At 46.5% G+C, this 14,048-nt stretch overlaps 1 protein-coding gene across 1 annotated transcript in view; it reads right to left on the bottom strand.

The window, feature by feature from the left end:
- Positions 1 to 14,048, bottom strand: part of ACOXL (acyl-CoA oxidase like) — a 1,019,872-nt gene that overhangs the window by 113,546 nt on the left and 892,278 nt on the right. The gene's annotated exons all lie outside the window — the stretch shown is intronic.

The raw sequence follows: 14,048 nt of genomic DNA on the forward strand, positions 1-14,048 counted from the left end.
GGGTTAACCAACCTTTATGCACCACCGTTAATAGTGCTGTGGCACTTGTTTGTTTCTTTGTGTTCTTTCACAAGAGGGATACTTGAGCATACAGGAAGACAGCTCTTCACCCCTGTTCCGACCTACTCTACAAAATCTTTGGTCGGTGTTGTTTCTAGAGAGTTAGGGTTCCAAATAGGAGGATTGTTTTGCCAGGAAGGGTAATTAGTTATGTTGTTCCATCCTTAGATCGTAGTGGAGTTTTTCAGCACAGAAAGCTGTCTATGAATCAGGAAGAATTTTATTTTACAGGTATATTTAGAAAACAAGGAGGATGTAAAAAGGTATCATTGTGCATGTATTGGTGTGCTGTGTTCTCAACTTTATAGCTCTCGTTACAGGTCTCCTTCCCCGCTGTTCTCATCCTTCCCTTCCCCCACTTGATCACTCCATTAAGTCTGTATACTCAATCAGACCTTGGGGCTATCAGGAGGTGGACCATATAGAGCAACATACGATCCTGAGGATTTAAGGCCACAACATTTTGTATGTACTTTTTTAATTGAATTTCCCCTGCGCTACCCACCACTTGGAACTGTGAGCAGCTGCCACTGCCCTGCAGGCCAAAATGGAATTTAGTACCAGCAAGACTGATGCAGTATGTCTGAATGTCTCCTTGATCTGTCAGGATCTTTGCAATTCTGTATGCTGTGTCCTAGAGGTGGAGGAATACTACTGATGGCAGAAGCCTTTCTTCAGACTTTGAGGGACACAATGGCTGACATTCAGAAAAAGATGAAGAACCTAGTTGGAAGACTAAGAAGACGGAGTGAGTAGGAACAACATCAGTTTTGTTGGACTCCCTGAAGGGGCAGAGGGCCCCTATACTGTTCACTTCCGCACAACCTGGCTCAAATGCTAGGTTTCTGTGAAAGACCTCTGAAGATGGTTTTTGATAGAGAAGAGTCACCAGGCACTGGTATTCAGGCTGCTTTCCACATCCCGAGCATCTCCGACCAATGATCCTGCACATTTCAGACTATTTGGACTGAAATGTGATTCTAAGACTGCTCAGAAAGCATATTTGGGAGGATAAGCACATTAAGGAGGTTGAAAATTTAAAACTTAAACGTGACCTGCACAACATGTAATTGTATAACTACTTGAAGTGAGGCACAGACTTGACATCTACAATCAAGCCCTGGTTGACTCGCTGACTTTAGTGTACCTGAAGCAAAACTGGCTATTAAACCTCTGGGGAGGAAGGGAATTTCCAGTACATACAAGTTGTTGGTGGCTAACATGCTGGACCCACTCTGGGACCTGAGAGAGAAGTGGGGAAGAAACTCAATAGTCTTGACCCGCCTGGAGATGGTACTGTTCAGATATCTACATCATGTGTGTTACACTCCAGAAAGACTGGACATGTTGTGGGGAGGATGGGGGTGGACTGCAAACAGGTGCAGGAGGAAGGCAGGTACTCTGATGCTTAGGATGAGGGAATGCCCAATAGTAAAGAAAAATTTGATGCATGCCCACACACTACTCAGTAGAGTGTTTGTGAGGCCAGTGGAAATGAACCCCATGATCACACTCCTGGGCTGATGAACAAGGGGTCCCCAGGGCCTCCAGAACTCTTGTAGGCATGGGCCTACCTCTCCCAAAACCAGACATCTCCCCTAGGAGGAAAAATGACGCTGCCCCATAGATAAGAGAGTGGTCGAGGGAAACAGATATCTGTGCCTAGGCCAAAGAGATGGTGCACCAAGTTGAGGGGGAGGGGACTCAACAGAATCATAGAAATATCTGGAGGTGGTAGGCTGAATAATCTAAGGGTGGTATTTCTAAGTGAGAAAGGTTGGGGACTTAAAGGTACTGATGCTGTTTTGCATAATCTGTGTAAGGTTGAGTTGTACATTATCCTACGGCGTGGTTCTATATGTGATTTTTTGTTGGTGTCATGTCAAAATTAATAAACAGATTGGTTTAAAAAAAAGAAATGTAGCCAATGATCTATTAGACAGACTCGAGGCTTACATAATATCCCATTCCAATCTGATTGGAGCTTGAGATGCTGAGCTACTTAGGCCAAAGGTGATCTCAGGCTCTTGCACATGGGAAACAGCCTTTTCAAAGAGGTTCTATCACGTTGTGCCTTTACCACATATTTCTTACTAATGTTTATGCATTTACAACGCATGCCTTTACCAAGCAATTAAGGTAAGTTGGGAGGGCATGGGGGTCTCCTCCCACAAAGACATTTTTTATATGTATAAACAATGCGTGGTAATGGCATGTGTTGTAAAGGCAATTGTGTGCTAAAACAATGTGTTGTGAATGCATACAAAGTATTCTCCTGCGTTGTTCTGTCATACAACCCTTGGACACAAAATTGTTGAGGTTCCTGGTGCGTCTTACCAAGCAACGCTGCAGTGTTGTATAACATGATTGGAGCCCTCATTCCGGGGACGGCTGGGTTCCTGCCCCCACCACCCCGTCTCATTCACCTATACCACATGTCCGCCTGCACACCCATATTCTTGGCAGGGGGATGCCACTGTGCTGTTACTTAGTTACCTGAAGGACCATAGGTGCCCTAGTCCGGCTGTCCTATCTAATAGTCCATGACGACCCCTAGTTTGATTTCCCCCCCCCGGTCTGTTCTTTACTTGGCAAATACCTGCTATGGTACATACAGCATATAAATGAAGTCTAAGTAATCGTAACTGTCAATAATGATACCAGCTGATTGGACATGCATATCTCATGATACTGCGGTCAAATACCAATATGTAACAACTGTAATAATAAATGCCAATAAAAAGAGTTAAAAAAAAAATTATTGGAGCCCTCATAACTCATTGTCCTTCCTATTGCTAATTCTAGTTTTAAAATCTCAATCTCAGACCATCTCACAGCCACCAGGCACCAATTGGCTTGTGCTTTATCGAATACATTCATTCAATTCTAAAATAATGTATTTTTCGAAATCATGCCCATATTCAATATGTGGAGAATTTGCCCCCCCTTCCCAGTCCATAACACTAAATCCCAGATAAACCCCTTAGTCATCATGAGTAAACTTGCTTATTAGGGCTGCTTGGCAGTCTGCCTCCCACAGTACTCCTGCCTCCCCCCATCGTAAAAAAAAAAATCCTCACCTTTGTCACTCAAATCCTCTTCAACCTTCACAGACACACTCACTTCTCTTTACTGCCACCAAGTCGGCTCATTGTCGGCCCAGCATAGCGCATTTTGTTTCTGAATTTTGAGCACAGTTTCTAGAAAGCACACAGCCAGCACCTTTCCTCCTTCCCTCAGAACCTCACGAGCACTAAAACCTACCAGCCTTAACCACCTATCAATCCCCACACTAGACTGCAACCCACTCCGATTCAGTTACATCAAATTCCCTGCATCCGCCCACTGCAATGCCATCATATACAGCGTCGACCCACTCTCTTCTACCACACGTTTAATCTGCACTTAACACCCACCTCCTGCATCTCGAGCACACGCACAGATGCCCCCTCCCCGCACCTCTGTTTAAGATGTCAATATTTAATATTGCATGTAATGTACCATCTCTCTTGTACCATTTTCCCCCACCTGTCTTTGCTACAACTTTGCAGCCTATGTCCTTCAACCCCGCGATTTAACTAGGTAAACCGTTTCTATTCCAAATATTGTGCTGCAAATAAATACAAACAAATGACTGTCAATACATTCAAGATCCTGGGAACTTCCGTTATCGACGAACTAGGAACAGCAATAACGCCGAATACCATTTGCGTTAATAATTTGAAACGCTTATAAAAACAAACATTTATTTCTCCCATTATTCGTCCATTCCGATGATAGAGTCGAATTGGCTGATAACATATGTAACTGTTATACCAAAAACAGTGTACGGGTTCCTTGATTTTGACAGGATTCCTGTCAGTGGAGCTCAGAGATGAATTTAGCTTAAATTGCTTTTTTTTAGAATGAGGTATTTCGTATTCAGCTCGTTCTTTCGTTTCAGGTTATAGATCGCAGCTTGTTTTCAAAGACGGTCTCAATTTTCGCTGTGACTCAAACCCGCCCACTTTATTGGTTCCCACGTAGTCAGAGGTCACTTCTATATCGATTAGCTAGATGAGGAAGAGGCGGGTGGACAATGGCAGCGTGACTGGTCCGGTCTCAAGGAATGCTGGGAAAATGGACGCACCGATGCGCACACGGCTGGACGCTTTGTTATCATATCCCAATGGATCTGGTGCATTCATAGGGTTAAATCTCCAAGGCATACTCTCCACTTCACAGCCTATGGCCCTGCATGCCTCGGAAGGGGAGGGGTGGGGGGTAATGCACACTGCACACCTGGGGTCTGCATAACTTAAAATGCAGAATCCCAGCGAGGCAAACTCTTCAAAGGAAGCAACGACAGCCAATCCGTCATCCGTGCTGGCACTGCAAACGTTATAACAACTTCATGGTCGTACAGTAAGGCTACTTTAACTGCTTGAAAAATAGTGCTTGGGCTTTTGGGGATCCAACATGTTAGGGGAATTGTGTGATTCATCAGTTTGGAGATTTGCACGTCTTCTCTAAATTCTCTAAAGTGCAGGATCACACTATTCCCTCAAAGTGCAGGATCACAATATCCCCTCCAAAGATCTGGATCTCACTATCCCCTCAAAGAGCTGGATCACACTATCCCCTCAAAGTGCAGGATCACACTATCCCCTCCAAAGATCTATCCCCTCAAAGTGCTGGATCACACTATCCCTCTCAAAGTGCTGAATCAACTATTCCCACAAAGTGCAGGATCAAACTATCCTCTCCAAAGATCTGGATCTGACTATCCCCTCAAAGTGCTGGATCACACTATCCCTCTCAAAGTGCTAGATCACACTATTCCCTGCAAAGATCTAGATCTGACTATCCCCTCAGAATGCTGGATCACACTATCCCCTCAAAGTGCAGGGTCACACTATTCCCTCAAAGTGCAGGATCACACTATCCCCTCCAAAGATCTGAATCTGACTATCCCCTCAAAGTGCTGGATCACACTATCCGTCTCAAAGTGCAGGATCACACTATCCCATCAAAGTGCAGGATTGCACTATCCCCTCAAAGTGCAGGATCACACTATCCCCTCAAAGTGCAGGCTCACACTATCCCCTCAAAGTGCTCCATCACACTAGCACCTCAAAGTGCAGGATCAAACTATCCCCTCAAAGTGCTGGATCAGACTTTCCCCTCAAAGTGCAGGATCACACTATTCCCATCAAAGTGCTGGGCCACATTACCGCCTAAAAGTGCAGGATCACGCTATCCCCTCAAAGTGCAGGATCACACTATCCCCTCCAAAGATCTGGATCTGACTATCCCCTCAGAATGCTGGATCACACTATCCCCTCAAAGTGCAGGATCACACTATCCCCTCCAAAGATCTGGATCTGACTATCCCCTCAAAGTGCTGGATCACACTATTCCCTCAAAGTGCAGGATCACACTATCCCGTCGAAAGATATGTATCTGATTATCCCCTCAGAATGCTGGATCACACTATCCCTCTCAAAGTGCTGGATCACACTATCCCATCAAAGGGCTGGATCACACTATTCTCTCAAAGTGCAGGATCACACTATCTGTTAGAAATGGGGGTCTCTAGTTGGCAATGGCTGGCCACTGTCCAGGTAGGGACCCTTCTTCCTAAGTCAGAGTAAGCAGACTACACCCTTTGATAACTCCTGTTCCACCCTGTGGTAACGTAGCACGAGCAGCTAGGCTTATCTCAGAGGCAGTGTGTGAAGCATTTATGACCATACACAGTAACACAGTGAAGAACACTACAAAGGGACACCACTCAAGTAGTTATACAAATAAGTATCTTTATATATAGACTTAACACAAGACCAATAACAGTAAAAATCCACAATACTAGAAGAATAGGGTTACTCTTAAAATGCTGCAAAAATAGTTAAAGGTGTGCAAAGAGGAGTTCAGTTCAAGGCAGTGGTCTCTGCGACCCTTTTACTCACAAAATACCTGGATTCTGTAGCAAAGCAACAAAAATGTCGCTAAGGAGTTGTAGCGATGATTTTCCTCACGCTAACCAGCGATGCGTTGAATCCTTGCCGCAAGGGAGGATGATGCGCTGATTTGTGTGCAGGACAAAGCGACAAAACTTCTGCACGCTAAGCCGGCGATGTGATAAAATCCTTGCCGCGAAGGGAGGCTGATGCGCCGAGCCTGTTGCGTGTGCGATCTTGTTGCGATGAAAGAAAATGGCGCTCCGCGAGGGAGCGACGATCCTGATGTGATGCGATGAAAATGGCGAACGCTCGGCGTCCGCTCTGCGATGTCGTGAAGCGATGAACTCGATGCGATGATCTTTGGTTAGCGAGCGCTTTCAGGCCCGCAAACATGCAATGCGATAATCTTCGGGTTAGCGAGCATTTGGCAGCCCGCAGACAGGTGATGCGATGATCTCCGGTAGCAAGCACTCAGCGGCAGCAGCGCGATGATTTTCCTTACGCTCTTCAGCTGCGGCAGCTCGCTGACGGGCGTTGGCGACGATTTTCAGCACTCTCTTCTCCACAGTAGAACTAGAGGCCCTGGAATTCACAGGAGCCTCACCTGCAGATAGAAATCCTGGCTGGGAGGAAACAGGAGGCTGATGGTGGAGTCTGGTGTGCCTGAGACTCCTGCAGGAGGCTAGCTCTCTTCTAGCCCTTTGGCGATTGCTGTAACAAAAATAAAAGTTCCTTCAAAGTCCTTTTCCTCTTCTTCCAACTCCAGTAGTAACCACTGCAGGCCAGTCCAAGAAACAGCACACAAGCACAAGGACAGTCCTTCTCCTGCAGATTCCTTCAGTTACACGGACAGAGGTTCTTCTTGTTGTCCAGGAGCAATACAAATTGTAGGGGTTTGGGCACAGATATTTATACCCCAAAAGTCTTTGTTCTAAAGAGTCACAAGTCACTGAACCCAGCCATAACCAGTTCTGCCCAGTCCTGGAGCACTTTGTTTACCAGGCTGCATCCTTCCTTTCAGAAAGAGGGGCTCTGCCATCAGACGCAAAGTGGGAGGTGGAGCCAGCATTCACCTTGCCAGGCACAGCCCTATTCAGGTCCAGGAGCTACCCCTCTCCATACTCCAATGGAGATCTCTCTGTTCAATCCAGGTCTGACTCAGCCTGCCCAGTCCCTCCTAAACCAGACAGCCAATACACATAACAGCAGTGCACACTGGAAGGCTTAGGCAAGAAAATACCTACTTTCTAAATGTGGTATTTTCAAACACAGAATATAAAAATAAACTTCACTAAAAGATGTATTTTAATATTCTGAGCTCAGGCATACTAAATTCGTTTTTCTACCATGTTCTGTGGGTCAGTTAGAACTATAGAATGTAATAGCCAAACCTCCCATTCTGGCCTATGGAGAACAGGTAGCCTTACAGTAGTCAAAAACGAAATTGGGTGTATTTCACTACCAGGACATGCTACACACATCAGAGCATGTCGTACCTTACACATACAATGCACCCTACCAGAGGGGTGGCTTACAAGATGCCAAGGGAAGGTTCAGGGGCTGGGAAGTAGGTGCACTTCATAAGCAAGATGGCAGTTCTGGACTGCACACAGACACTGCAGTGGCGGGTCTGAGACACACTTTACAAGCTGCTTCTGTGGGTGGCGCAAACCAGCGCTGCAGGCCCACCAGCAGCATTTGGTTTACCAGCCCTGTGCACACACAGGCCACACTACTAGGGACTAACAGGTAAACCAAATAAGCCAATCATGGATATACCAATTCACATGTCATCTTTACACAGGGAGCATTCGCGCTGTGGCACTGGATGGCAGTGGCACAGCGCCCAGAGTATCTATCACCAGCAAAAACAGAGGAGACAACAGCGAAAAATGGAAGGGAGACCCACGCCAATGGTGCCAGGTCTAACACTATCCCCGCAAAGTGCTGGATCACACTATTCCCCCAATGTGCAGGATCACACTATCCCATCAAAGTGCAGGATCACACTTTGCCGGAGAGGTGGTGCACAGCAGTATGGAATCTCGTGTGATCAGAACTGTAGAGGACGTGCGATTCAGCACTTTAGGGAGGATAGAGTGATTCTACACTGTAGGGAGATGTGATCCAGTAGTTCAGACATGATTTGTGATTTAACACTTGGCACATCATGTGTGGTCCTGCACCTTGTGGGTGTGGGTGTGGGGGGAGGTGGTAGGGGCAGTTTAGTGTGATTCTGCAACTTAAGAAAGACATGTCATATGGTGCGGGAGGGGGAGGGCATTGTGTAATCAACACTAGATAACATTTGATCAAGCCTTTTGGGAGATAATGTCAACCAGCACTTTCAGGAAGTGATGTGGCACACATAACTGATAGCCTGGGAGTCAGCACTTTGAGGCAGAGATGTTGCCCTGCACAACACAGCTGATTAGTAAAAGGAATAGGATCAAGCACTTTGGGACATGGGGTGCCCTGTTGAGGGCACTTATGAGACCTCGCACTTGGAAAAAACTGTGGAGCACAGCTACTTGATGTGACTGATATGTGATTCAATATTTGCAACCCCGTCATCTGTGGTAGCTCTCAGACCCATTCTGTTGGACAGATTCTAGGATCTGGCATTTCTAGTTAAGATGAGAGTTGAAGCGTTTGGGGAGTGCTCATCGAGGGGGAAGCAGTTATTTCTCTCACTAGATCCTGGACTTCATTTGAGCTAGAAAGCCTAACACTTGTTGGATTAATTTGTAATATAGCTAGGCGGTGAACTCCACTCCGTTCGCGTAGTGCAGCAGAGTTTTTTCCCCGCTCGCGATCGCAAATGGTAAGTTCGCAATAGCGCGAGCTGCCGCTTGGGTAGAATTTCTACTCGAGCAGCAGGAATACCAGCACAAACTGCAGTTCGCGTAGCAAAACTCCGCAAACTACTCCTAGGCCTGAATATAGCATCATGGGGAAGCTGCGGAGTCCAGAATGTTTTGGAATTTGTGCAAACAAGTGATTTGAAATTTATCAAACAGAATGCAGTGGCCCATGGGAAACTGTGCTTTTTATACTCATCAATTCAAATAAGAGAATGTAATTTTGTCTCTTTGAAGAAACACATATCATGTATGGAAATGAATAGCCCACGTTACAGATGTCACATCAATGAGAATGTTATGGCAGTGCTATCTGGAGTGGCTAATCCCACATGCACATAAAAAAGCTGTGCACTAGAACCCACTGTTAGACCTGTCAGCCCTTTGGCTGTTCCCTTTACCCTCTCATGTTTTATTCCTGTCCATTAACTCTTTTTGGTATTGATGTAGAGGCTCTGGGCGCCCCATTCTCACTATCTGAGGGAGAGGCGCAAGGTGCTTCACTGAAGAAACAGGAAGAGGGAGGTTAGTCTCACAAAATGGTGGTTCCAACTGTCGCCTCAGAACCTGGGCCATAGACTGCCATGAGAGGTTCCGGAACCTTCTGGGCCACTCTGGCCAGTCAGGCCCCAGGTGATAAATAGAGGTGAGGGCGGGGCGGCCATTTTAGGACTTTGTTGAGCTGTGAGGTAGACAAGAGTAAGGCACCTGAGTGGAGAGGTGGCTGCGCTAGATAGGGAATTGACAGGTCTTAGGGTCTGCGTGACTTCCCTCATCAGCTGACACCACCCTCAACCTTCTGACCGGCCCCTGAACACCGCCAATGACTCTGGGGGTCATCGTTACCTCGGGGCCCTCAGCGTGGACAGAAATCCTGAAGGAGGACCCGGGGAAGAATCGCCGTCCGGGACTACCTTGGCCCTATTCCTGGTGTTGTCTAGGATTCTGAACCCAATTGGCCCTAGCGACTGGCCACCGTCCCTGGCCGTAGTGGAGGTGATCGTTCCCAATGGTGCAGAGACTCGTAGGCCTACTCATCTGCTTGATGTGAGCCCGGCACCCTTAATTTCTGCCCCCCCACTGCCTGAGCCCTACCTGGAACGCTCACCGCCGCCACATCAGGTTCGTGAGGTTGCCTGTAACCCCAGGGAGAGGCCTGAGATCGCCGGGAGGTCTGGAGAGGTGTCGGGACTCCTTGGTGTAAGCCAGCAGGCATCACGACTGTCGGCTGAGGAGAGACTTGCATCCAGGAAGTGCGGGGCGGATCCGGCATTGAAGCCGCCGTCCTAGAGTCACGTGAGCGGGGCAGACGCCGAAGCGCCGCCCCGCTGTTGCCAGCTGAGAGAGGAGGCCACGCCCCCGCAAGCCGCGCTGCTACTGGCGGCTGCGGGAGCGCTGAACTGAGGAAGTGGAGCGGAATCGAGCCTGTGCCGGGCCTGGGAGTCGTACAGAGTGAAGCGGCAGCGTGGGAGTTAGCGGACGAGCGAGGACCCCGCCAACTGAGGAATCCCCTCTTCGGGAAAGTCCTTGGGGGAGGTGGTCGGGAAGTGCGCACTGTCCTTAATCCCCTTAAAGAAATCTCTCGTTGGGCCACAAGAGAACCCAGCTTCGTGAGGAGGATCCCAGGTGTAAACAGTAAGCTGGGCATGTTAAGAGGGGGAAGGGATTGGAGAGATACCGGTTCAGAGTATTAATACCGGCACGTTGACAAGGTTCCCCGTGTGACTAAAGTTAATCCTTTGACGATTTCCAGCATAGCACAAGAGGTAGCCGTTGGAGGTTTAGCCACAGAAAATCTATATGTACTGCCTAACTGTAATGGATCCATATTGGTGAGAAGGTATCCTGCAAGTAAATTGCTTAGATTTGACTAATTGACTGCCAGCAGCATTGTTAATCTCAAATTCAGAACCCCAAGATGGGAAGGGCTGATTAATAATGACAGTGTAAGATTCAGAAAGTACAGCAGACAGGGAAACCGTCTATCAGGAGAGCGCCGTATAGTTTGAAATGAACATCTGAACTGTGTAATATGTGAGTGTTCTTCAGAGCGTGGTCTGTGAGGATTTTTAATTTTCCCTCCAGAGTCAAGGCGCAGGGGGAAACCTCAGAGAGTGTTTAAATATTTGCTGTGCTAGAGTTAATACCGAAGGGACTGTTACTGTCAAGTGAAATGTAATGAAATGTTTTATCCTGAAATGTGCTGGAGGACAAGAAATTGATTAGCCACGTTGAAGAAGGAAAGATAAAGATTTCTTCCAAACTTAATAATTAGTCGGTGTAGCGTCATTTTTGTGTGGTGTTGCGTTAAGGTGTGAGTTGGGTGTGATGCAAGCACGATATGCCATACTGGAATAAAAGCCCTTTGGCCTGAGCCAAGCTACCTCAAGGACGTTAGGTCCAACACCCACCAACTAGGCTTTTGAATCATCCATGTCACCAACACAATACAACAATCAATAATCTCCATGGACTGGCTGAATTCGAAAGGGGACAGAAACAAAAGGGAGCATCAGGAGGAATTAAACACAATTTCTTGAGGTTTTCCAGCATTATCTCTGCCTTATTTGGCTGTGAAAGAAGCAGCATAATTTCTAAAGTTTTTTGAGCAAAGAATAAAAATAAATTTAGCATTGCCAATAGCAGTTTCTTTCTGAATTTGTTTGTTGCAGGTCTTTTACTGGCAAATCAGCAACACCAGCAAAGAGGCCTGAGATGCAAATGGTAAAAGACATTACAATACCAATTTATTTTCACGTTTTTTTCCAAATCCACTGAATACATAGAAACTTCACAATGCCTATATTTATGATGTTTGAAGTTTCTGTCTACAACAAAAGTGCTGTTGCAAAGTCTGCAATAGGCAGAAACCCAGGGTTTGTGATCAGAAAATACCTTTTAGCATTGTATCTAAACCCTTAAAAGTCTTTGTGACCCATTATGAATCACAAACAGGAGGAGGTGTGATAAAGGTACCTACCTTCTGTTTAGGGGTTACAATGGAATGTATCAATAGTTTGCGACCGCTGTTGCATTAGCAAACTATTGATTAGTTACCTGTCCCCAAGTTGGGGTGGAAAAGGATCATGTCGGTGGCCTCAGGGAGAAGACAGTGGTACCACTGCCGGCCACAGACAATTCTCCCGATGTGTTCCTAAACAAATTATATTTTAAAACCAGCATCTTTCCCTTTATTGGATACAGGTTGCTTTTGGAAAAAAATATTTCCTGTTCGAGAATGCCTGTATTCTTTCCCAAAACTTTACCTTCTACCCACAATTGGCCCATCTCTGGCCACAGGTAAGCCCCTTGTTAAAGGTACACTGGACCCGTGCACTGAGAGCTCCTGACAGGGTCCAGAGAGTGGGCGCCTTCTCCATGTACTTTACAGGGGGCCCCTTACTTTTCGTTACGCTACTGGTTGTACCTGGTGAAATTCGTGAGGAAACCTGCAGTGATGCTTTAGTTATCACACAACTAGAAGGAACTGAAGTTAGAGCCTGATGTACTATTCCTATTCGGAGACCAGGAAAGTGGAGTTGCACACTGACTGGTTTCAAAATGTTAATGTGATTTGCATTATGACTTATGTACTAATAGATTGTATCACAAACTGCCCAGTTGCAGAGTTGCCATATAACTTGTCTGATGAATATTAATTAGGCAGCCTACAATATGCCACCCCCTGTGATTGGCTGCGTGTTTTGGTGCAGAGAAAAGTGAAGGGTCGACATGGCACACATCCCTGTGTGCCATGCCTGCAATCCACTGCCTGGACCTAGCTAAGTCACCCCTCTAGCAGGGTGCCCTAGACCATTGGTGAGGGTGCAGATGCAGGAGTAGCGGACTCCTGTCCCACCTTTTGGGTATAAAACAGACTAGTCCCAGATTCTCTTGTTCCCACCAGGGCTGGATTGGCCGTAGCGGGCACCGGGCGTTTCCCCGGAGGGCTGCTAGGGTGGGGGCCGGTTTTGGGCCCCGGGGGGCCGTTTTTGTTACCGGGGGTTGGAAATATCAGCCCCCTGTAACAAAATCGGCCGAAACCAGCCCTGGCAAACTGTCAGGGGGTGCCAGCCGAGCAGTTTGCCAGGGCTGGTTTCGGTTCCCAGTTCGGCCCTGGTTCCCACCCTCTCAAAGGAACTGCATACCTGGTTGATATTACTTGTATTAATGCAGAAACTATTGTTTTCAAAGGGGGAAGCTTTCTTTTCAAGATGACTTCTGCATCCCCAGATAGCCCTTATTACATGCTGAAACAATACACCTCATGCAATATAAGAACTCACTAGGAGGCGGAATGATACAGCCAAGAGCACGAGGGTGAGAAGAAATACTCCTGTGCGCCTATTCATGACAACGTCACAAAGTAGCGGCTGAAGGCGGCTGACCCAAACAAGGAATGACAGAAAGTGGATGACCCAAAGCCCACTCCATGTATATTGTGAACAACAGCTATCCTTCATAGGTAAAAAAATATATAGGCAAAGGGGAGGAAAGATTCTGAGTTGCGGAAAATTACTTAATTCCCTTTCAGAAGAATCATGGCCAGGTAGTTTGGGCTGGACTCTTCCTGTTGAAGCATGTCAGAAGCTCATCTGCATAAAGTTTGTAACTGTCTGAAGTGACACACAGAGGAAGCAAACAATGATAGAATGAGGCCTTAGCAAAAACTAAAGCTGAGATTAATTCCGTCATTTCATCCACCATCTTTTTGCTTTGAAAGCAGTTGTTTGAGACATGCTATGAAGACTCCTGAAGGAGATGTTACGTTGGCGCCCTCTGTTTTAAACATTTTAAAAATGTGTCAGGAATTTTAAATGTTGAGCACAGAAATTTAGGAAAAACTTTACGAGTCGGATGCTCGTTGTTGATGTGTTTGTAGATGCGGACGACTTAGATACCAACCTCCCTGAGAAATTGACACTTTATTGTGCTGTTCAGTGATGGGTCTAAACACCTTAAAAATGTATTAGGATCCACACCCATATTTCTGCTACTACAGGAAACTTCGAATGACTGGTAAGTGACAGAGAACCATGTACACATATCTAAGTAGGGTATGTTTAGCATGTACAGGTTTGCATAAGTTAAGCGACTCGAATGAGGTGGACGTAATTTACTCTACCATTATCAAATGGAAGTTCACCTGAGGCATGTAACAAGATGTCATCTACAATAGCATTTT

This window comes from Triturus cristatus, chromosome 6 (assembly GCF_964204655.1).
Source record: "Triturus cristatus chromosome 6, aTriCri1.1, whole genome shotgun sequence".
Classification (NCBI taxonomy): Eukaryota; Metazoa; Chordata; class Amphibia; order Caudata; family Salamandridae; genus Triturus; species Triturus cristatus.